General features: G+C 37.3%; 1 long non-coding RNA gene across 1 annotated transcript in view; it reads left to right on the top strand.

Moving 5' to 3' along the window:
- LOC109249490 (uncharacterized) overlaps positions 1 to 21667 on the top strand; it is a 32790-nt gene extending 11123 nt beyond the window's left edge. Inside the window, exons 2-3 of the long non-coding RNA XR_002072606.2 lie at positions 543 to 634; positions 21596 to 21667. This is a non-coding gene — a long non-coding RNA (uncharacterized LOC109249490). The remainder of the gene's footprint in view (positions 1 to 542; positions 635 to 21595) is intronic.
- The last annotated feature ends 1179 nt before the right edge of the window (positions 21668 to 22846 follow it).

Below are 22846 nucleotides of genomic sequence, written 5' to 3'. Positions count from 1 at the left end.
AGGGGGCAGTCCCTCTGGAATCATGTTCCTGATGGTGGGTGTAAGGAACTGGGGGTGGGGAATGGCTGTAGGGACTTGAGGCCTTTTGAATGTTTAGATTCCATTTTGTCTTAGCCCCATTTTAACCCACCTTGTGTCAGACTATCTCATCAATCACAATTTAAATATTTATTTTCCCTACATCTCTTTCATCTTTTTTGTAAATTGAGGTTTTCAGCAGAATTCAATGTAAAAAGAATGCTGATAGCAGCATTCTAATTTTTAAAAAATTCTCTGATTAACACATTCCTCTTTTGTGGCTGACCTACTCATCACATGAAGAGTGTAAACTGGTACTTTGCTTTCAACAGCTCTTAAGATCATTCGTGACCTATGTAACAGGAGAATTGTGTTTGGGAGAATTTGCGCTTCCTAGCCACAAGACATCTCTAGTCTTGAAGTGAGTAGGAAGTCTACACTGGTAGATCCTTAGGCCTGGAGGTCTGTTAGGCACCTTGTTGTCTTGGTTATATAGCCTTTTTTTTGCTTCTGTCACAAGAAAGTGTTCAGAAGAACCAGCTTACTTTTTCAAGAAAAAGAAATCTGGAACCTGGTTTATTTTGCCTTATGCTTTGGATAAACCAATCCAAATCAGGTAAGTTGTCAGTTGTTTACAGTTGGAAGTCAGATGTAGAAAACAGATACATAGATCCAATAATTCTATTATCCAACATTGTACATCTACCCTAATTTTCTAAGTTTCAAGAGCAAGGAAAAATGAGAAAATAGTTCATACTTACACTTTCATTTTGGGGGGGGGGGTGCACACCCATTTGGCAACCTTGTGCCTCTCCAGCTTGCTCAGCACATAATGGCCCATCCTCTGTTACATAAATCTTGCAGCCCAGACTTTACATTTCTATTAGGAATAGTTTTGAAATTTTAGGAATTAATTTCTTTTGGGAAATACCTAAATTCAGCTATGAATTATGTTTATGTATAAATTGTAAAATATACTCTGGAGTCACACATCTCTACTGAAAGGAAATGGCAGCTCTCTGCTCTATGCCGGAAAGGGTAAGTCACCAGAAATGGGTTTTGTTCTGGCTTATTCTGTCAAGTACATTTGTTTTAAAAAATATTTTAATTTTGCTATTTGACATCTAGGGAAGAAATCATCAGCCATACTAAAATTATTTAAATCTAGCCAAGAGGAAATTAGAGTGGGCAATCTTAGAAATGTGTCATTTTTATTTTTTGAGACTTTGTACAAATAATATGTCTTTCCCCATATATATTCAGATTTAATTACAAAAGGCAAGTCTGTAAATGGACTATATCCCAGATGGCATTTTTATTTTTATTTCCTTGAGGTATAACATAACAAGACAGACACAATAAGAGGCCCACAACTGTGAGAAAAATGATATGGTTATGAAAATGTAATTTGCTTTTAGTATTTTATTTTAAAAAGTCAAATGGAAAGAAAAACTACTCAATAAAATATATTTGAATTTACCAAGTTAACTTCTGCTAGGCTGTTTTCCAAACCGCTCAGAAGATTGAAAGAGCTGCAATAATCCTATTCCTCACTGGATTAAATATTCAGCACAGCCATCTAAGGTTAAGTATCTTCTTTATGTAAACTGCCATATTTTTCCTATTTTTTCATACTTGATTCTATTAGTATGTGTGTCTTTTTAATAAACGTAAACTTATTTGCCTTTAATTTTTTTCTTGAGGTTAATATGCTTTTTAAAAAGTGAGCCTCAGAGAATTATAATGAACCTTAATTATATATGCGGAAAAATACTTTTACAGCTTAAGAAGAGCTATACAAATATGAAATGATCATTGTTAATTGCACAGCATGTCTTATATAATGAGTTTCAAATAAACAGTATCACATGAAAAACTGTAATTATGTTATTTAGCTCACATGTGTAATTCAAAATAAGTACTTCAGCTAAGTAATATTTGCATAGTCCAAGCAGAATTTTTTTCCTCTTTAACATATTTAATTTTAAGACAAAATCTGTATGGAAAAGAAATCTTGTTTATGAATTATGGTAAGGCATTAAAAAGTTTGTTCAGCTGAGAAGTCAGATACCTGTATGCACTTATTCTTTATGTAAAGATATGACTTAAGTGTGATTGTTATTTATTTTTTGACAATTTAATGCTAGATCCAATTTATAAAAGTAACTCAGAATAGCAATTTAATACTGTCAATTGCTTGACTAAAATGAACAGATGACATTTTTTTATTTCCCAAAGCAGTTGCTCAAACCAAATAGGACAAATTGGTTTTTAAGATTTTACTTTTGGCTCACAACCTTGGCAACCTTTGGTCTACAGAAATGCCTTACCATTTTCCCATTTGGAGTTAACCGATGTATAATTAGTGTGCCCATCAGTTATACCAATGGCAGAAATGCTATAAAGCAAGGGAAGGTAGCTCTCACGATTAAGAAAACAATCTAGACTCAGTTCTGGTTTAAAGGTACAAAACTGGAACTGTATTTGCCCCTCAGTTGGCACACTTGCAGGGAGTTGAATTAAACTAATTGTTTTTAGTAAATACCTCTAACGTGTATATATTTCAATCATCCTAAATCTTTCTTTTAATATATTTTATGCAAAAGGTATCACATGTTAAAAATTTACTCCCCCTATATACTCTTAATTCAGAAATGAGAGATGCACACATCCAGGGTGAAATCAAAAGTCAATTTGGAGGTGTAAATTCTATAAACCATGTATATAAATTTAAGTTTTGCCAAAACTGTGCTTTTACACAAATTCACTGAAATACAGTCCTCTTTGAATGTTAGGCAATACAAAATTTACAGCAGTGGTAGATTATTAGAACAACATGGCATAACATCTTGATAAAATTAAAAGTTTCACTGTTAGCCTTCATATTCCTAAAGAAAAATTCTCATGCAACACATGCAGGCTGTAATCGGTATGAAACTCCAGTGTTACAGGATGGTGAAGCAAGATTTTTGGATTTTTTAAGAATACATTTATTAATCTGACAGGAAATTTGAGCCAGTGCATTTTATGAAGATTTAGATGTGGACAGTCAGTTGTTAAATTTTAGCAAATAATTTTTAATATTACCTCCTATTTATCTTTTATTTTTCCAGTAACTTAGTACATCACTGTGTTTTCTCCTTTTCAAGGAGAAAGTAAACTTGTCTTTTCAGTTGCATGAAAAAACAAAAAAACTGATTGCTTACATTTAGTTACAATTTATAAAGGCAGTACTGCAAATTCAAACGGGTGGGGGGCATACAGTCTTCTTTTGTTGTGTGTCTGTGTGCTGATGGGGACTGGCTTTTCTTCCCATTGTCCTAGTTTGAAATGGAAATGCTGCACTACTGAGAAAATGCCATGAAAATATAACCCACTGCATTCCAGGAAAATAAATAAGCAAGGCCACCCAAATTTTCAATTAGTGCTCATGCTGAATGCAGGAAATGGCAAGATATCCGTCCAAGGCGCCCTAGGCCGGGTCGTGGACACGGAGCAGTGACAGGAAGGCTGGAAAGGGGATCGCAGGCACAGTGTGAAGATGGCTTGTCTCCAAGGAAAACTGCATGCTAATAGGCTAGTACTGACTTCCTAAAGCAGACCAGTGGGTATTACATCCTGACCAAGGGTAAGCTTCAAGATTTGGAAGTTTAATAGTGAAGTAACACTTGAAATTGCTGGTGGCATTACTTATTTTATGTCATAGGCTTATTAAGCACTCTCAGTATTCCCCACAAACAGTTTTAACCACCGGAAACAGCACTACTCTGGACAGTTGGTGAAAATTACAAAATGCTTTTGATTTAAAGTATTAGGCATAAGGATCGATTATTTCCCACTTGGTGGCATTGCTTGCTAACATACCAGAGCCAGCGGGGGTTCATGGGGGGAGTGGGGACAACTGGTTCAGAAGCAAAGCAGTTCTGTGATGTCTCCTGAGTCAGCAAGAGATGTAGGAGCACAGATTTCTAAGGGAGGTAAAAAGTTATGATTTAAAAGCCCCTTTCCTTGATTGTGTTTTTCTGAAATGCTCAAATCACTAGTTTGAGATTAGTACTTGAAAACCAAAAAAAGAATGATAGAACAGTGGATTCTTCGGGGATCATGTACTCTCCTGCTTTGTCACTCTTTTATTTGCTTTCTGTTTCACTTCTCAGATCTTCACTAAGCATTTGGAGTTTTACAGCTCATCATATTAAAGTTAGTTAAGGAAAAAAGAAGAAAAGGGGTTAGTTTTTCAGCAGCATGGTGTTGGTTGAGCTTACAAAAAAGCCCCTATCATTTTGGATGGATTTTATCTGTGTTGTGGATCTAATTGTTTTTAATTTCAAGCTAAACTAAATTCTTTGATCACCGTTACACCACACTGATGAAAAGTAAATCTACATATTTGATGTATTCTTACAACCAAGAAGTGAAATAATTGAGGAGCTAATATGGACTATAATTATTAAAAGAAGGAATAAAACTCAAGTGATCTCACCAAGCTATAATTATGTGGGCAGAAAGAATGATATGGGTAAGTAGAAGACAAATATTCATCAGTCCAGCTGAAGATTAAATGTGAAATTCAAATTATGCTTTGTAGTTATTTGGATAACAATGCTGTGTACTCGTGCTAAATTTAGGAGAGTAAATGGGAACAAAAAAAGTACTGACTATTTTTCTCCTTAGCTGATTCCCTTGACTTGAGAGCATTTTCTTGGCAAATCAACTATTTTGTTAGTTTTCAAAGGCTATCATTTCCTTTTCACAGTAAAATCAGGAATTTCATTTTTATACAATACTGCAACATTTCCTATAATTGAATTACAACAGTTTCAGAGTGTGCTCTTTACCTAGTTTTCCTATATAAAATAAGGAACAGAAAAAAGCCCAAACCTCTTTCTATTTGCAATAGTTTAAAAGTATATTTGTCTTTAGATTTAGTAAGCTAAGCAATTTTACCCATAGGGAAATTTCAGCCATAGGGAAATGCAGAACTGTACATAATATATGCTTTCAGTCACAGAACTGCTCTAAAAGGAACTACCCAGGAACTGGAGCATTCTCAGCCTTGGTTTTCCAGCTTGCCTTTATCCACTCACGTGCTGTGTTTTTCATTTCTGTCTTCCTTCACCACAGCCTGAGGCTCTCAGTGCTCTCCACATTCCATCATTGGAACCTGCTTCCAGAAAATTATCTAATGAATATGCACAAATGTGTAAGTTATTTGTAGGGTTTAGCTTATTTATTTAGCAAATGTTTCCAAGCACCATACTTGGTGAGGTCTCTGAGAAATGTAAAAATGGTACTGGCACTTGTCTGTTGAATAAGATAACAAAACAAATAACCATAATGCAAGGCTTTTGGCTCAATGGCAGAGTTGGAAGGGACCTTGATACTATGTAGACCAAACCTCTGATTTTATAGATGAAACAGTTAAAGCCTAGAGTCAGACAATCAACATGATCACATTTTCACTAAAACTCAATAGGAAACCGCTGGTCTAGTGTTCTTTCTGGATTGCTACAATATCTGAATCTTTCTCACATATTGTGGTAGATGAAATTATTGTTTAAAATATTCATTGCTCCTGCTACAGGTTTCTTCCTCTGAGGGAATTATATACTCTCAACACATTAATGTCAGTTTTGGTCATGGACTTGTTTTAACAATGAACAGGAGCAAGAGTGACCTGTGCCGTGTCCAAGAAAAGCTGAAAAAGCCATCACATGGTCTGTCACCTACTTCTCCCTCTTTTGGGACATCTGCATTGTTCTGGATAAAGGCTAATTCTTCTAGGTCCTAAGAGAGAATGGATGGAGCAGAGCCATAGCCAAGAAAGATATAATAGGAGTGAGAGAGAAATCTTTGTTGTTGTAAGCCTGAGATTTCAGAGGTGTTTGTTGTTGTAGCAAAACACAACCTCAGCTGACTGATACATTGCATTGCTGCCAAAACAGAGATTGGTTGGCTAGTGGTTACCCATTCCATCTGTATAGTTTAACCTTAATCAGGGAAATTATATACATCATTATGTAATTTTTTTTACTAAGATCAAAAAGTAGATTCATGGAGGGCAGACACCCAGTGCAATGTTCCAGGATTCCACAGATGGTCTCTTCTTTTTGGAGGCCAGACCTGGGTGAGAAGGGCACACCCAGAAAGCTATGGATACCACTGTTCAGTTAGTAACTGAGTCCATATATACCTTGAAGTACATTTATTTGACTGAATTTCAGAAACATCAACTTATCTGCCAAGAGAGGAAGAAATTCTCCAGGAAAAGGGAGAAAGGTGAACTTTCTCTCTTTGGTAACTTCACATGGTCTTGACCTGAGCCATGTGTTCTTGAAAGCAAAAATCAGAAAAAATCACCATGACATAGGTTAAAAAGTGATCTATTTAGAAGATGGTAGTAAAGCAAGCATACAGCATATTCAGATTAGGGAATCAATAAAATCTTCTTTGAAGGAACAACTTTTCTAGTAGACTTTGAAGAACATTTAGAGATAGGATGTGGCCATTCACCCCACAGGTTCATTATGATCAGAAACACGATGGTAGAAAGGCCTGAAGTATTTCACAAAGTGTGTTGCCTCTTTCAGAAAAACTCTTTAACTCAAAGAATATTTACTAGGTTTGGACAAGAGGTTTTTTTTGTTTTTATTATTTATTTATTTATTTATTTATTTTTAAATGTTTTTTAAATTTATTTTTTGAGAGAGACAGAGAGAGAGTGCGAGCACGGAGGGACAGAGAGAGAGAAGGAGACACAGAATCTGAAACAGACTCCAGGCTCTGAGCTATCAGCATAGAGCCTGATGCAGGGCTTGAACCCACAAGCTGGAGATCATGACCTGAGTGGAAGTTGGACGCTTAACAAACTGAGCCACCCAGGCATCCCTCAGCTCATTGTTTTTAAATGACAGTTACAACAATCTAAATTTTTCCTCCTGCTTCAGCTCATGCTAAGGTCTAAGTACATTTCTGAATCATAGAGCTATGATCCTTAGAAGCCTGTAAAGCTATCTATTAGAAGGATGTGCCCTTTGAGAGCATCTCTCTGCTGGCCAGTGTAAACTGGTAGGAATTACCAGAGTCATGTCTTTCATTCCTCATGAAAGAAGCCACAACAGTTAGGATGCCATGACTAGGATGTCTAGTGCAATATAGATTTTTAAGAGGTAACAAATTTATTAGTATATAAATGGCCAGAATAATTAATATTAACAAACTAGACACTCTCTCTCATCACTGGAGGCAGTGTGGATAAACATAAATAGATGGAAAGTGGGCTTTGGAATCCAAAAGACTCATGATTTTATTTTGGTTTTTCCCTGTATTGCCGTGGGAAAGTGGATTAATGTGCCTTATGGAGATAATGTTTTCTGTTTCCAGCATTGTAGTGCACAAAGCAGATGCCCCTTATTTATTTCTTTCTCTTTTTCTGTTGTAAGTATTTATCATATACTATATGATAAATTATTACTATTTTGAGTATTACTGGTTTCGGTAAATATAAAATATTTATCAAGGTCCTTCTGTGTGCAAGGCAATGGGCTCAGCACTGGTTCAGTGCTCATTGTGGGGTTTCTTTTCCTTTCCCTGCTCTTAAGCTTCCTCCCTCCCACCATCCTCTAGATGAAATGCAAACCCAAACCATAGTCTATTTAGAGGTTGCGGCGCATGGCCATCTTCGATGTAGCAGTCCACTCTGAATTTAAATTTGTCACCATTTTCCTTAGAGGGAATGAGAGAGAAAATGAATTTAATTTAGCATAAAAAATAAACATTTCTGGGCGCTGGAAATGTCTGTGGTGTTTTAAGAGCTGTTATCATTAATCAGTCAAGCATGTTTACCCATACCCATGATTGCTTATGAAACTGAACCACACACACTGAGCTCTTCAATGAGAGATGGCCACCAAAATCTGAGGCAAAGGTTTATGTTCCCAATAATCATTATATGCCTTGACTGGCTCATGAATGTAACTTCTTTCATACTATGCTTTTCATGGCTAAAAGGTGACATTAAACAGTAGTTCAGAGTATCGTAAAGCAATATTTGTACTGTTGTTACCTTGTGATTCTTAATTTTTCCCCACAGCATTTTCTTGTGTTTGTGCTTTTTAGTAGTTTATCCTGTTATAATTTTGAGAGGCAACACCTTCTTCAGAAATATCTTTATTATAGTTGTAAAATGGCCGTGGTAATTATTATCATTGGCTAATTCTTACCACACAAAAGGGTTTGGCATGGCCTGAGAGGAGAAACTTACTTAGCAGTCAACAAGGCATGGCAGGCTTACAGTATCCATAGTAACCTCGGAATGCATGGGAGTCTGGAGTGGGAGGAGAGCTAGTGAAATATCCCTTGAATGTGCTTCTACAACAAACAAAAGAAACTTTCCTAAGAAGTTAAGGCAAAAGGGAAGCCCAACACAGAAAATATTAAACCTTAACAATAAGTTTTTTTCTAAGGTATTTTCTTAACAGAAAAATAAGGTTCTATTTAGAACAGAATTTGGCCCAAGTCAGTAAGTGTTATTATCATTATTATTTGTGAATTAAGCAACTAGGTGAATTTGGCACCATTTACTGTGATGGAGAAGACTGGAGGAGGAGTAGGTTTCGGGGAAAATATCAGGAATTCTATTTTGGAAGTGTTAAGTCTAAGATGTTCATTAGATTTTTAAGCAGAGTTGTTGAGCTAGACATAAGAATCTGGAGTTGCAGGGAAGAGGCCAGAACTTGGATATGGATTTGATCTTTAAAACAAGAGTCCTGAATGAGATCATGAATATGGAGAGGCTGGGGAAAAAAGGAAGAGCCAGGAGGAGGAGTAAAAAGAAGGAACCAGTAGTGTTGGAGGGAAATAAGAATGCATTTTCTAAGGGAACTAGTAACTCAAGGAAGAAGTGTGGTCAACTGTGTTAGTTCTTACTGAAAATTCAAATGAAGTGGGTTTCAGGCTCGACATGGAATGTGGTAAATGCAGGTAACTGGTAACTTAGATAGGAGGGGCTTCAGTGTCAGATCAGAAGCCTGCATGGAGTGAACCATGGAAAACAGGGAAGTGAGGAAGTGCAGACAGCTCAGTAAAAGACAGCAGCCAAGCACAGGCCCCAGACCCTTCCTATTCTTATTGCCTAGGTCTGCGCAAGCTTGAGCTCTTCAAACCCTTAACCTTCAGATTGGCACTTCTCTGAGGCCCATGGTATTTTCAATTCCTTCCCAATTCTTTAAGAAGGATTGAGAAACAACAGGGATTGTTCTGTTGCTTAAAAGTAGTGAAGCCAACTGACATACTCACCTAAATGATGCACAAATTGGCACAAAGAAATTTGTGGGTGTAATTTGGAAGTTAAGAGATAATGTGTCCTAAAACTGATCTAGATCCTAAATCCTAAAATCAATATAGATTATGCTCTTCAAGTAAACAAAATTTTTTTTACCCTTTAAAATGATTATAATGTGCTTACTATGTAAAATAAATAATATATCTGTAACAGCAATGAAGAACAATTAGACAAATCATGTAATTTTGGAGGTCATCATTGATGCTTCTTAACCTAACAGATCTTCTTTCCTGTTGTGGACTGAATTTTGTACCCCCCCAGCCCCCCCCCCCCCGCCATATTTATATGTTTGAAGCCCTAACCCCCAACCTGACTGTCTTTGGAGATAGAGACTTCAAGGAGGTAATGTAAATTAAATGAAGTCATAAGGACAGAGCCCTAATCCAATAGGACCAATGTCCTTAAAGAAGACACACACACACACACACACACACACACACACACACACACAACAGTGAGAGGACAGTAAGATGATGGCTATCTGCAAGACAAAGGGAGAGGCCTCAGGAGAAAACACCCTGACAATACCTTTGTCTTGGACTTCCAGCCTCCAGAACTATGAAAAGTAAATGTCTGTTGTTTAAGAAGCTCGGTCTATGGTATTTTGTTACAGTAGCACCAGCAGACTAAGACACTCCCATTTTCATTTACCTAGCTGATCAATTCTAGTGCTGTAATATCTCTTGAATTTATTCACTCTCCACCAAGCTCACTGCTGGGGCCTTATTATCTCTTTCTTGAACAATTAAAATAGTCTTCATATTGGTCTTGTGTCTGCTGTAATCAACTCACCCTTCATACTCTAATTCTTTAGCCTCAGGGACCAAAGCCAGGAATATAGAATTGGAACCAGAGTTTCCCTTTAAGGCACTTCTGGTCTTAGGGAACTAGAGGAAATCTGAGGAGGATACTCACTGGGGCACAGGCTCTGAAGCACTGCGAGTATACCAAAGAAGAAGAAACAAACCATATACCCAGAGACGTGTTGGGGAAGGGGCAAGTCATAGCATTCATGGCATGTGAGTTGGGCATGTTGCCAGTCACAGGCCAAGGAATTTATTCATTTATTGACTTGTTCAATAAGTATGCTATGTAATGAACACTTGACACCTAGAATCTAGTGGTGAATAAGCAAGAAGGGATCCCTGACTTTATTGAGCTTACATTCTGATGGATGGAGATACAATACATACATAAAATCAATAAGGTGGCTTATATTTCTAAGTTTCTTTCTTTCTTTCTTTCTTTCTTTCTTTCTTTCTTTCTTTCTTTCTTTCTCTCTTTCTGAGAACAAATGGGTAAGGACAGAGAGTGGGGAGCAGAGGATCTGAAGCAGGCTCTGTGCAGCAAAGAGCCCAATGCAGGGCTTGAATGCACAAACTGTGAGATCATGAAGGGAGATAAAGTTGGATGCTTAACCAACTGGGCCACCCAGATGTCCCAATAAGGTGGTTTAAAATAGGGAAAGGTGCTAGGAACATTATGAAAAAGAGTAATGGGATAGTAGAAGGGGCTTCTTTTGGCAGAGTGGTCAGGGAAGTAGTCAGAGAAAGTGACAGTGCACTTGAGATATGAAAGATGAGAAGGAGCTAGCAATGCATAGGGAGTCAAATGCCAAGCACAGGAAACAGCTCCTGACAAAGCAGATAAGATGGATGAAACATAGGCAGGAGTGGAGGAAATGTAGATGTAGATGTTTGGCAAGAGCTAGGTGATGGAGTGTCTTGCTGGCCATGGGGTATGGAGAGTTGTATCTTCTTCTAATTTGAGTGGGCAGCCACTGGAGGGTTGGAAACTGGGAAATAAGATTCTACCTATCTAACTCTATACTTTTTTTTAGAAATGGAGAGAGCAGAAGCGGGGAGGGAGAGGCAGAATATTTTCTCTCTCTCTCTCTCTCTCTATATATATATATATACATAGACAGATATGTTATATATCTATATCTCTCTCTCTATATATATAGATATATATATATAGATATGTATAGATATATAATATAGATATCTGTATATTCTTATGATATCTATATAGATATATCTATCTATCTGTATAGATCTATAGGTAGATAGATAGAGAGATAGAATCTTAAGCAGTGTCCATGCTCAACACGAAGCTCAATGCAGGGCTCAGTCCCATAACCCTGGGATCGTGACCTGAGCCAAATTCAAGAATCAGAGGCTTAAGCAACTGAGCCACCCAGGCACTCCTGACTCTATACTTTTAAAAGGTTTTTCTGGGGACACCTGGGTGGCTCAGTCGGTTAAGCATCTGACTTCAGCCCAGGTCATCATCTCACAGTTCGTGAGTTTGAGCCCTGCATCAGGCTCTGTGCTGACAGCTTCAGATTTTGTGTCTCCCTCTCTCTCTGCCCCTCCCCAGCTCATGCTCACACTCTGTCTCTGTCAAAAATACATAAAAAAAATTACAACTGTGAGGAGATGCCAGTTTCAGAATTTATCCTGGTGGTAAAGTGGCCAGGATTTGCCATTGGATGGGATATGCTTGTGAGGAAAACAGAGAAGGTGAATCTGACTCCTGGCATTTTGTGGATGCTGATGCAGTGAACTGGGAAGTATAAGCAGGATTCAGGGAACAGAGCTAAAGCTACAGTTTGGCTTTAAATATGAGGTACTTTATTAGATATTAAAGAAAGGGAGGCTGGTTAAATGTGTCAAATGCCACTTAGAAAGTAAGTAAAGAACCCAGGAGGGATCTCTGGATTTTGCTAGAGGAAAATAATTGGTGCTGTTGATAAATGCCAGTTTAGCTGAGTCATGGGAATGGCAACTGCTTTAAACCGAGTGTGTTAAATAAAGAGAGAATGTGAGATGAGAATGTGGAAATTTTGCTGGGAAGATGAATAGACAAATAGGGGTAGGGTAGCTGGAGGACATGTAGGGTAAAGAGTGATGCCGTTTATGATGAACAAGAATTAAGTTGGTGTGCATGCTGTTGGGAATGGTGTGTTCAGACTGAAGGGGCTAGGTTCTGAAGTAGGAATGAGAAGGGAATTGGAGCATAAATAATTATGCTGAAAAAGCTAAAGTTGGAGAATTGAAGTTTTCTCCTAAAATGAATATTGCTATTGTAAGGAGCTTGACTGTTTAAAAAGTTGAATATGTTTAAACCTTTGCAAAGGTACATAATTTTCTAAGTCTGTAGATAATCTACTAATTTTGTAGATCAGACCATTCATAATTAAAGCACTAGCTTTTGTATTTCTGTGTTATGAATATTAAACACTGCTTTGATAGTACTATATCAAGATGTATACTATAAGGATTCACATTAAAATTATAATTTTAAGGAATAGTTTAAAGAATGTAATGATATTCAAATATTACATTAGAGATTTAGTAAATAAAAAGTAAATACCCTGTATGTATTTCTAGCAGATTAATAAAAAGGTGATTTTTTTGTAGAGGGGGGTCAGGTAACAGTAAAAGAGTAATTTTTGAGTTTGAAAATTCACATTAAATTCTGTTGCACAGACTTTGGAAATGGCCTGTTGCTCTCCAGCTCCAAAACTGCCACCACTAGAGGGAGTATGAAAGGCCTCTGAATGGTCAAGGATTCTGAAACTTGGACAAAATTTAAGCAACTTTTGCATCATAACAGTTATAGCTTACTCATTGCTACCTAGAATTTCCTAGGGTGCAGATTTAATAGTAATGGCCAAAAAGCTAAAGTTGGAGAATTAGTTTTTCCCCTTATTTGAATATTTCTCTTATAAAAGCATGTGTGGTTAAAAAATTCAACATTTTTAAACTTTTGCAGAGACATATAAGTTCCTAATGTGTATAGAGATTAAAAATTATCTCAGGGTCATGAGTTCAAGTCCCACGTTGAGCATAGAGCTTACTTAAAAAAATATGAAGCGAAATACTGATATATTTTGAAATAAACTTCTCTGTTGTATTCTGTATTTAACCAACCTTAATGGGGAATAAAAATATAGGATTTCACTGCTATTTCTTTGTGGAATTAAAGCTATGGATATCCCCTTCCCTTTCTTACCAGTCTGTTCTCTGATTTTAAACATTCAATAAGTTCCCAGCCAAGGAATGCATTTTTTCCCTTTTGATATTTTTCTGTGGTTCCTTATTATCGTTTATAGAATATACTGTGGTTCTGTTTACCTCTGCCTGCAGCTTCCAGACCTTTGTGGTTTCCTCTACAGCTGTGGGTATTTCTCATGTGAAACCATAGGTCAGTACAGAACCACAAAACTGATCCTGACAATTAGAATTTTAGCCACTGTCCTGTGGGGTTTTCAGAGCCACAACTGACTCCGTATTTTAAATCCAGATCCTTAAATTACTACCATCTGATGTTAGGCATCATTATTTTAGAACAATCATGGTTTCTCCAGGGGGCCTAGGTAAGCCTTTCTTCATTTTATTTAACGTTAGTGTGCACCTATCTTTAAATGAAGCTTCACAAATACTCTCACTAGGTGTGAGATCTATGAGAATGAGGATTTGGTTTTTGCTGTGTGTTCTGGCACCTGTCCACATCACTTAGTATGTTGCCTTTGTGGCATGAATGCATCTTTACTTAGGTCACATTTTGAGCAATGGGTCTCAAACCTTAGTAAGTGCCAGAATCTGCTAAAGAGCTTGATAAAATACAGATTGCTGGGTTCTACCCCCAGAGTTGCTGATTCAGTAGGTCTCGGAGGGGCATTAAAGAAAAAATTGATCATGACATTTGTTAAAAGCGGTAGGAAAGACTTTATTCAAGGGGGCTACTTTAACAGGGTTTTGTAGGAGAGGAGAGAGATTGGGCTTAACTCTGAATACAACAAGGGAAAGTGGGAATTTACAGCTAAGGAGCAGAGTGGGGGTGGTACTCAGTGATAGAAAATTACTAAAAGGAAATATCAGGAGTGAAGGAAGATTCTGACTAAACCAACCTAACAGGATTCTTTATGAAGGCAGGCTAGAGTGATCAGATATAGGAGGGGCTTGGTGCTGAAACCTGATTAGATATTGAGGGTGGGAGAATCTGGCTAAACCAACTTAGCAGGATTCTTGCTAAAACTGGACAATGCAGAGAAACACACGGGAACCCAAAATTCAGGGCCTGAGAAAAGAGTTTGGAGGAACCTGACTGAAGTTTGGTCAAGGAGAGAGTCTTTGTAAGGGGGTGAGAATTTGTATTCCTTACATGTTTCCAGGTGATGATGCTCTTGGTCTGGGAACCAAGTTTCAAGACCCACAGGTTTAGAATATTATGAGTTCCATCAAGAAGAAGAGTTGTTTTAGAGTTCGACTCAGACTGAAAGAGCTGGAATTGGTATTTCAACTTTTGGCTGATCTACTTGCGGAAAAAGACTTTGTTAGAGGTAATATTTAACTTCTAGCTGAGTAAGACATGTAGTACCTGTCAATGCAATGGGAGCCATGAGCATGGAGAATGGCAGAGACCCAGTCAGATTGTTAGTTTGGAAGAGAGTGTTAATTTTGTTATTAATAGTGTGACAGTGTTTAAAGTATGAATTATTAACTAAGTGTGATTTTTAACAATGGAAGAGTTTGCCTGAATATTATGGTCAGGGAAAGTGTTACTTTCCTCATTCATTTTTGTGGTGCAGGTTTGGTCCTCCCTTTGAGGTAGCAAGCACGGACTGGTAGGAGAATTGAACTTTGGTCCCCATCCTCACATATCTCTCTGGGCAGCAACCTGGGCTCTTCACCTCTGAGTGAAGTCTGCCTGACCACTCCCTCACTCAGCCTGGGCTCCAGGAGGCTGACCCTGAGTCAAATTCCATAGACAGCCTGGACTTTTTTTTTTTTTAACCTATTTGTTTGTTTGTTTTTTTTAACCTATTTGTTTGTTTCTTTAAAGACACCTATATACACAGCTTCTAAATTCATGCTTCTCAAATAGGTTATGTGTGATCCCTGCCATGTGCTAGGGAATATGGGAAAGTACAGGATCAGCATGGCACTTGCTGGAGTGATAATTCTATTGGAGATTTTTGGTGGAACCAGGATGCCATCTGTGCTCTGTGCCCCACCATCATCCCTCTGACTTCTGCTGCAGGGTGGGGCACTTTCCTTGTGCATGCTTCACCACCACCCCAGGCTCACTCCATCTCTCAGCTCCTCTACAATGGGCTTTCTCCAAAACAGAAGTTCTTCCTCACCTAGAACTTAGACACTTTGGAAATGCCAAAGGAATTAATGCCCCTGGCATTGACTCTTAGTCAGTGAGGCCAGGAATCAGTGCATATATTCCCCAGCTTCCAGTCCTTCAAAAGGTCAAATCTCTGAGGTGCACTCTGTGTAATTTCTCAAAAGATCTCAACGAAGTTCAATTCCATTTGCCCACAGTTGCAGTCAGCTCAACGATACACTCTTCATGGCTTTCTTTCCTTCTCCATCTCCTTCCCTCTGCTCTCTCACTTGCATGGGGAAAATTCAAAACTATGATACACAATACTCAATATCACTCAAATGCAAAATAAGTTCTCTGTAAAATTTACACAAAATTTTAAAATACACAATGGCACTTAAAAAATTGCGGATGGAGCTGTAGTGTGGTACTAGGCATTCTCCTTTCTGTCCGTGGGGGAAGAAAATAGAGGATGGTAGCTCTAAATTCTACAGAAGATTATTTATTTGCTGCCTGTTTTCTTACTGCACATTCACACCTCAAACTCTTGCACTTTGGCTTCAGACCCCACCTTTCCACTGAATCTCCTAATAAGTAACTTCTGATCAGCCAGACCCAGTGGACAGTTTTGAGTTATTTTCCTAGACCTCTATATTGCTTTTGACAGTGATACCTTCTGTCTCCTTGAAATTTCCTTCCCACTTGTTATGTTGGATGTAAACTTTGTGGTCTTTCTCTACATGCTTGATTCTTCCTTTTCTTGTTTAAATCCACTGACATGTAGCTTTTCTGCTCACATTGTCTTATAAATCATGTTACGTTTATTTGGGCTATTTATTTTCAGTTGCCTTAATTTAAAATACAAACTAAAAGGCAAATCACTTAAAAAAATAAATTTTCTTATTCTGTATTGTTTACATTTGTATCAGAAAAGAAATGGGATTGGAACACATAGAAAATTCAGACTTGACTCCAGACATGATGTAGCACTTCTTATAGCATTCCAAGCACAGAATAAGTGACCAACATGTCAAATGATATGATTTGTCATTTTTGAACCATGTATAAGCAGTGACCTGCTTGATACCTAGTAAATTTAGTAGGTGGTTATATGTATGTAGGTGTAATCTGTGTAAGAGATCATAGTCTAGTGTATTTAACCTGAGAATAATGATGGGGAAAACATTTGATACTCAAGAAATGAGATTTACATGTCTTAATAAGATTGTAATATTGTTCTCCTGAAGTATATCCAATATTACAAGCAAATGCATTTACACGAAAAGTTTGAAAAATGTATTTTAGCATAATAATCCCAAGCAGGCTATCATTTTCAGGGCAGAAATGCCCAGAGTTGACTAGCCATCAAAATACAGATGTTTTAAAGATAAGAAGGAACAATCTTAACCTGCAGTTGAAAAAAAACTTGTCACGGTGACATGATTATTAGACTTCTTGTTGTTTTCAAAAAATGTAGATTGAGAAGTTATAATTTCATCAGAATACATACTTTATTCCAAGTATCTATTTTAATAATCATTTAAAATTTTTGTTCAAAGTAATCAGAAATGTCCCATCTTCTCTAGCAATAATTTATCTTTTATAGGAAGGGCATTCATTTTTCAGAGACAAAGTCACTAATTATTTTACATGTGTTTGTTTTTCTGTATTCATTGATTACCCGCTCCTCTCCTCTGATCTCCCTTCTTTTTCTCCCCTTTCCTTCCTTTTTCTCCTTTCCCTTTCTCTTCTTGACACTCCAAGTGCTCAAATTTTTGTATCAGTTAACTGTTTGTACCTTCCATCTTTATAAACATCATGCTTTTCCCTTTAGCTCATGACTAAGTTCCTTGGCCAAGTGCTTTATGGAAGTGTTGGGAATAGAAATGTCACATAAAAATGGAATGAGTTGTGAAAACAGTCAGTTCCCATCTCTCCTAAGATAGGCAAATCTTTGAATGACCTCCTTGGGAGGAAAGAGCCTAGGGCATATTCTGATTTGTAGCACAAAGTTCAGGATATTGAATGAAATACAGTTACGACATGATTAAAAATGAAGTGCATTTCAGACATCTTTAAATGTCCAAATGGCACTAAGACAAATTTTACTATATTCATGGTTATTCTTTTTACTATTTCACTTTCCAGTTATTCACCATGAATCTTATGTGAAATCTATGGCAGGATGAGACAAAGCAAGAGCAGGAAAAGAGCTCAATTAATACTTCAAAGCCATTGTCATTTTCCTTGCCAAAGATGGCATTGTTAGGGTGAACATATATAAACTTTCTTTCCCACTGAGTAGACCACGTGGAAAAATGCTTTATTTTTTCTTATAAGAATAAAATTGCAATCTTTCAACAGAACATGTTGATTATGCCATCTGGCACATAATTTCTATGCTTAAATTAAGCTGAGAAATAAATTCAGTGTTGAAAGATATTATCCGTTTAACATTTTTTTGCCTTCAAGCAATTTGAGAAAGTAGGACAAAAAATAAATTGTTTTCATTTCTTAGTATGTGAATCATATATTTCTTGAATATTTTCTTCCACATAGAGGAAAATTATAATTTATAAGTGGATAGCTATGATCTACTGGGATTTCTAGTCCTGTAGTTATGCCAAAACTATACTGTATTACAGGAACCTACCCTGAGAGATCAGGTGATTGTCAGTTGGAGATTAGCATCAGTTAATGGATGGTGTAATTAACTGAGAATAAAGAACGCTCGTAAGGAGTTGCTTATATTTTGTTTGGACTTTTCTTTATTAAGCAGTTTGTGACTTCAGGTTGTTGCCAATACTAAAGGCACAAATAAATGAGTGTAATATACACAAATTAGGCTGCATCTAGGGCTACCTACCAAAGTTAAGTAACTAGCAGGTGGTGGAAACTCAAAAAGAGTGGAAATGTCTACCTTTTAACTGGGGAAGGAGGACTCCTTCAACAGGATCTCTTCGTCAGTTTTTTCTTTCCCTCTCTCTCCCTGTGAAGATATAAATCAATGCTCAGTCACCTAAGAACTTCCTAGTGAACAGTTTAAGTCAAGAATAATCTTTGACCAGCCTATAGCTGCTAAGACAGCATGGAGTTGATCAATGAGTGGTAGTAGCAGGAAGCTCAAACATTTGGAACAAATTGCCAGCAAAAGAGAGCTTTGAACTGAATGTATACATTCATATGGCAGAAAAACTGGGGAAAGATAACAATTAGAATTTCTCCTTTCGTTATTTAAAAAATTATCTTTAAAATAATGATTACCTTTAAGCTTTGCTGCTTTTTAAAATGGTTTTTAGGGGGGTTATTTATTTTTGAGAGAGAAAGAGAGAAAGGCAGAGGCAGAGAGACAATCCCAGGCAGGCTCCACGCCTCTAGCACAGAGCCCAACACAGGGCATGATCTCACAAACTGTGAGATCATTACCTGAGCTTAAATCAAGAGTCAGACTCCTAACCAATTGAGCTACTCAGGCACCCCCTTCTGCTTTAATTAAGGAACAAAGAATGGGAAATTTACACTTATTGGGGGAGAACGCATCATCTAGGTTTAGCCATCTGGAGTCACACTATCCTGAGTCTTTGATGCCCACCTGCCTATTGAGGTCTTGGCACATCTGTTGACTGCCTGGGGCACTCAGGAGAAAAGAAAAGTTAAATGCTTTCCTATCAAAGGAAGTGTATGAAGTAACTGCAAGCACTGCAAATGGAGATTTTAAGAAAGTCTAGATTCTAGTTCTAGCTCAGAGATAGATTCAGAATAGATTTGGAAAATAGATACTATAATTTTTGCTACAAGGACTTTGCATAATGATAATAACAAAAATGACAATAATAAAAACAATACTTTTCACAGCACTTAGTTTTCAAAGCACATCATATGAACTATGAGCTGTGCTTCCCATTAACCTGTTATAAGCTAATATAGTAGAGAAACACAGAACATAACAGTAGATGCAGAATTGGAGAAAGATTCAGGATTTGGGAACTGAGGAAGCTGAAGTGCTCTGTCCACTGTGGAAAAATGACATATACTTGGCACATACGCTTAGGATATGCTCTCTCACTATGGTACTAATTGAAAATCATGGTAGAATTTTACAGTTAAAATGTAGAAATACTATGGTCAGAATATTTTATGAAAGGGCCCAAACACATAGTAAATTAAGATTGATTTGCATGAAATTTTGCAGATACCCAGATGACAATTGTTTTTATAAAGGCAAAAAATTAACCATGGGAATGAAAGTCCTCTTAGAAGCTGCTCTGTAACTTCATTGAGTCTGAGACATGAGGAACAGAGAACACATGTATAGAAGCCCCTTTCAAGGCTTTGCACTCTGCTGCTGTCCTGGCAAGCTCCTCGTGACTCTAGAACAGTCCTCCTGAGCATGGCTCTGTGCATTGTGGGAATTGGACCCCATACTCTTGGCTCTCAAAACTGAGAAAGAGAGGGGATAGAGGAGGGAGAGGCAGAGAGAGAAAGGCCAGGCAAGAAATTAGAAAAGATCAAAGGTACATTGACCAAAAAAGATGAAAGGCACTTTGGCAAAGACAAGCATGACCCACTGCTCCTGCTAGAAAACTCGAGCTGATGAAACATTTCAGAAGGATTAGTATATATAAGTGCACCTGGGAAAGAATTTCTCTGATGCCTTAGCTTTCAGACCATTTTAGCAATGAATCAACAAGTCCCATTTGTAGAAAGAAGAAAGCTAATGTAATGAACAATAAAAGTACAACTCCAGGACTCACCTCATTACTTCAGAGATGCACAGCCAGACCTTTCTTGCACTTAACCAGCCCTTTAGTTCAAGTGTTCAGTATCATTGAAGCCACCAGGACCTTCTCCAATTTTTCTATTTGTTCAAGAAATTAATTTTAAAAAGTGAATTAGAAGACTTTTAAGTTCAAACTCAATGTGTTTCATCTCTTTGCCATGGTTTATAGTCCTAGCAATGCCTCCCGGCTCTCCTGACCACTTTTGCTAACCATTGCCAAACACTACAAGATACAAAAAATGATAGAAAATGAATTACCCACGTTTTTAAGGATGGGGAAAGGCATGAGCTAAAGAAATTCTAATAAAATTCTGACTCATATACAATTTGACCTCCCTACCTTTGCAATATGAAATTTACATTTTATATGCAATTTCCATGGCAATTTACAGGTGTTAAATTAGGAACAGGAGTAGAGTACAGACAAGGGGATAACCTAATATAACAGCAATAGAGTTCAAACAAAGTTTGTTTCCTTTTTTTATATTATCATCTGGGTATCTGCAAAATTTCATGCAAATCAATCTTAATTTACTATGTGTTTTGGCTCTTTTATAAAATATTCCAACCATAGTATTTCTACATTTTAACAGTAAAATTCTCCATAAATGGGGCACTTATTACATTTTTTTAATATGTAGAATGATTCAGTTACTACAAAAGTCCTGAAGAAGAAATATTTACTCCAGGTAGAGTAATCTAGTTTTTTTTTTTACCAGTTCCCAAGGGCATTGCTAATACCTTGTATTATTCAGACTTAGAGAAACATACTAGGAAGACAGTGTTAGAGCATGCTGTCCCTAGTATTTCTCTCATATGTTTCTACCGCAAATCTAGGTTAATTTGGACCCAGCTCTACTGATAAACGAATTGTAAAACTAAGTGAGCACTTTGTAAAAACTCTCAGGTAGATTTGGGCTAAATCAAAAGATTTTGTCGATAACCCAGTCCTGAGTTTGAAAGAGCCTTGTCTCATTTCTATCTTGAAATTTACTCTTTCACATTCATTTTGGTGGATGGCTGAGGGGAGGCAATTGAGTGATAAGCAAACCTTCTCTGGCCATCATAGTTTCAGTGGTTGGAAGAAAATTAAGGATTAAGCTAGGGAGCTTATTCTCAAATGATGGTTGATTAGGCTGGTCACGTAAGAATCAAATCAGGAAAGCACTGCAAAGCCCAACATTTGGTGTTACTTAGGGAAAGCTTGAAAATTAAGAAGGCTCTTCAATTTAAGTTAGAAGGATTGGGGGTGGCGACACAGGGATTCCTTGGAAGGCCTCCTGCAAGAAGTTTTTGTAAGTGTGTGTGTGTGTATGCCCTTGTTTTTATAGGAGAATCACATTCTTCAGACCACCCGTCTATCTCGCACAGGCAGAGCACGTCATGGGTCCTGTCTCCCAAAAGTGAGTTGAACGTTATTGGGGCTTTTGCTATTGTATTGACTTGTGACTAAGAGAGATCAGTGTTGCATTATTTGGATTTAGTATGCTCAAACTCATTTCTTTTCCACATTCCACGAAGATTTCTTCCTTAAAAAAAGGGGGGATAGGAAAGCAAATTCCAGTGTTTTTATTCAAACATAATCCCTAATATCCTTTCTGGGAGCTCCCCAAAAGGACAGTTGTTTTTAAAAGGAAAGTATCAGTTAAGACATACCATGTCACTAAAGGGACCTTTAAAAAGTCATTTGGCCTCCTAGCAGGACCACACTCAAAGCAGAGATCACAATCTATCCCTTTCTTTAAAATCTCCAAAGTGTTTTTGAAACAGTTAGTAATAATAAACAAGATAAAGAGAATCCAGGTGGCATGGTCACTGGGGCACCAACAGCAGCTCCTTTATATGTTAGGTGTCAGCCAATTTGCAGAACAAAGCTGACCACATTTTATAAGTAGTATTTTAAGAAGTGAAGTATTATGTACCTTTCAGAACATGTGCTTCTATTTATTCTTTGTCAGCATGCTGGGGCACCTGTGTTAGTTTTATGCCACTGCATGCAGATTTTTTGACAAGTAGAATTCTGGTGAGTTCCAGCTGTTATTTCACCTGTGTGAGCACAAGAGCAAAAAACCCCTGGAACTTTGAATCTGAAGCACTAAAATTATTTGGAAATTACCACCACATTTGTAATATATTAATTCTATGTATTAAATGCCCAATTAAGACATATTGGTTCTTCTTAAGGGTAACAACAATGACTAAAAATGAGCAAATATATTTGTAAGGTTAATATGTGCTCATTATGGTTGTAGTGAGAAAACAAAATAAGAACTGGATATCTTCGTGATATATGTTATTTACATAGCTACGATGGTCATTACTTATTATCCACCAAGTACTGTGCTAAGCACTGCACATGCATTATCCAGCTGAATACTTCTAATAACCCTATGATCTGATAGAGCTATCAGATCCTCATTATCTAAGACAAAGAAATAGAAACTTTAAAAGGTCTGCCAAACAATAAGTCAGATAATGTACTCAAACCCAAGCAGTCTGATTTCAGAGCCTGAAGTCAAACCACTGCACCAGTATCTCACAGAGGATGGGAGCCAGAATGCCAGATGTGAAATACTTTCAGG

The sequence above is a fragment of the Panthera pardus genome, unplaced genomic scaffold, assembly GCF_024362965.1.
Source record: "Panthera pardus isolate Hobbes unplaced genomic scaffold, ASM2436296v1 HiC_scaffold_17, whole genome shotgun sequence".
Taxonomy (NCBI): Eukaryota; Metazoa; Chordata; class Mammalia; order Carnivora; family Felidae; genus Panthera; species Panthera pardus.
The sequence above is the reverse complement of the archived record's forward strand: the minus strand, read 5'-3'. Positions and strand labels throughout refer to the sequence as shown.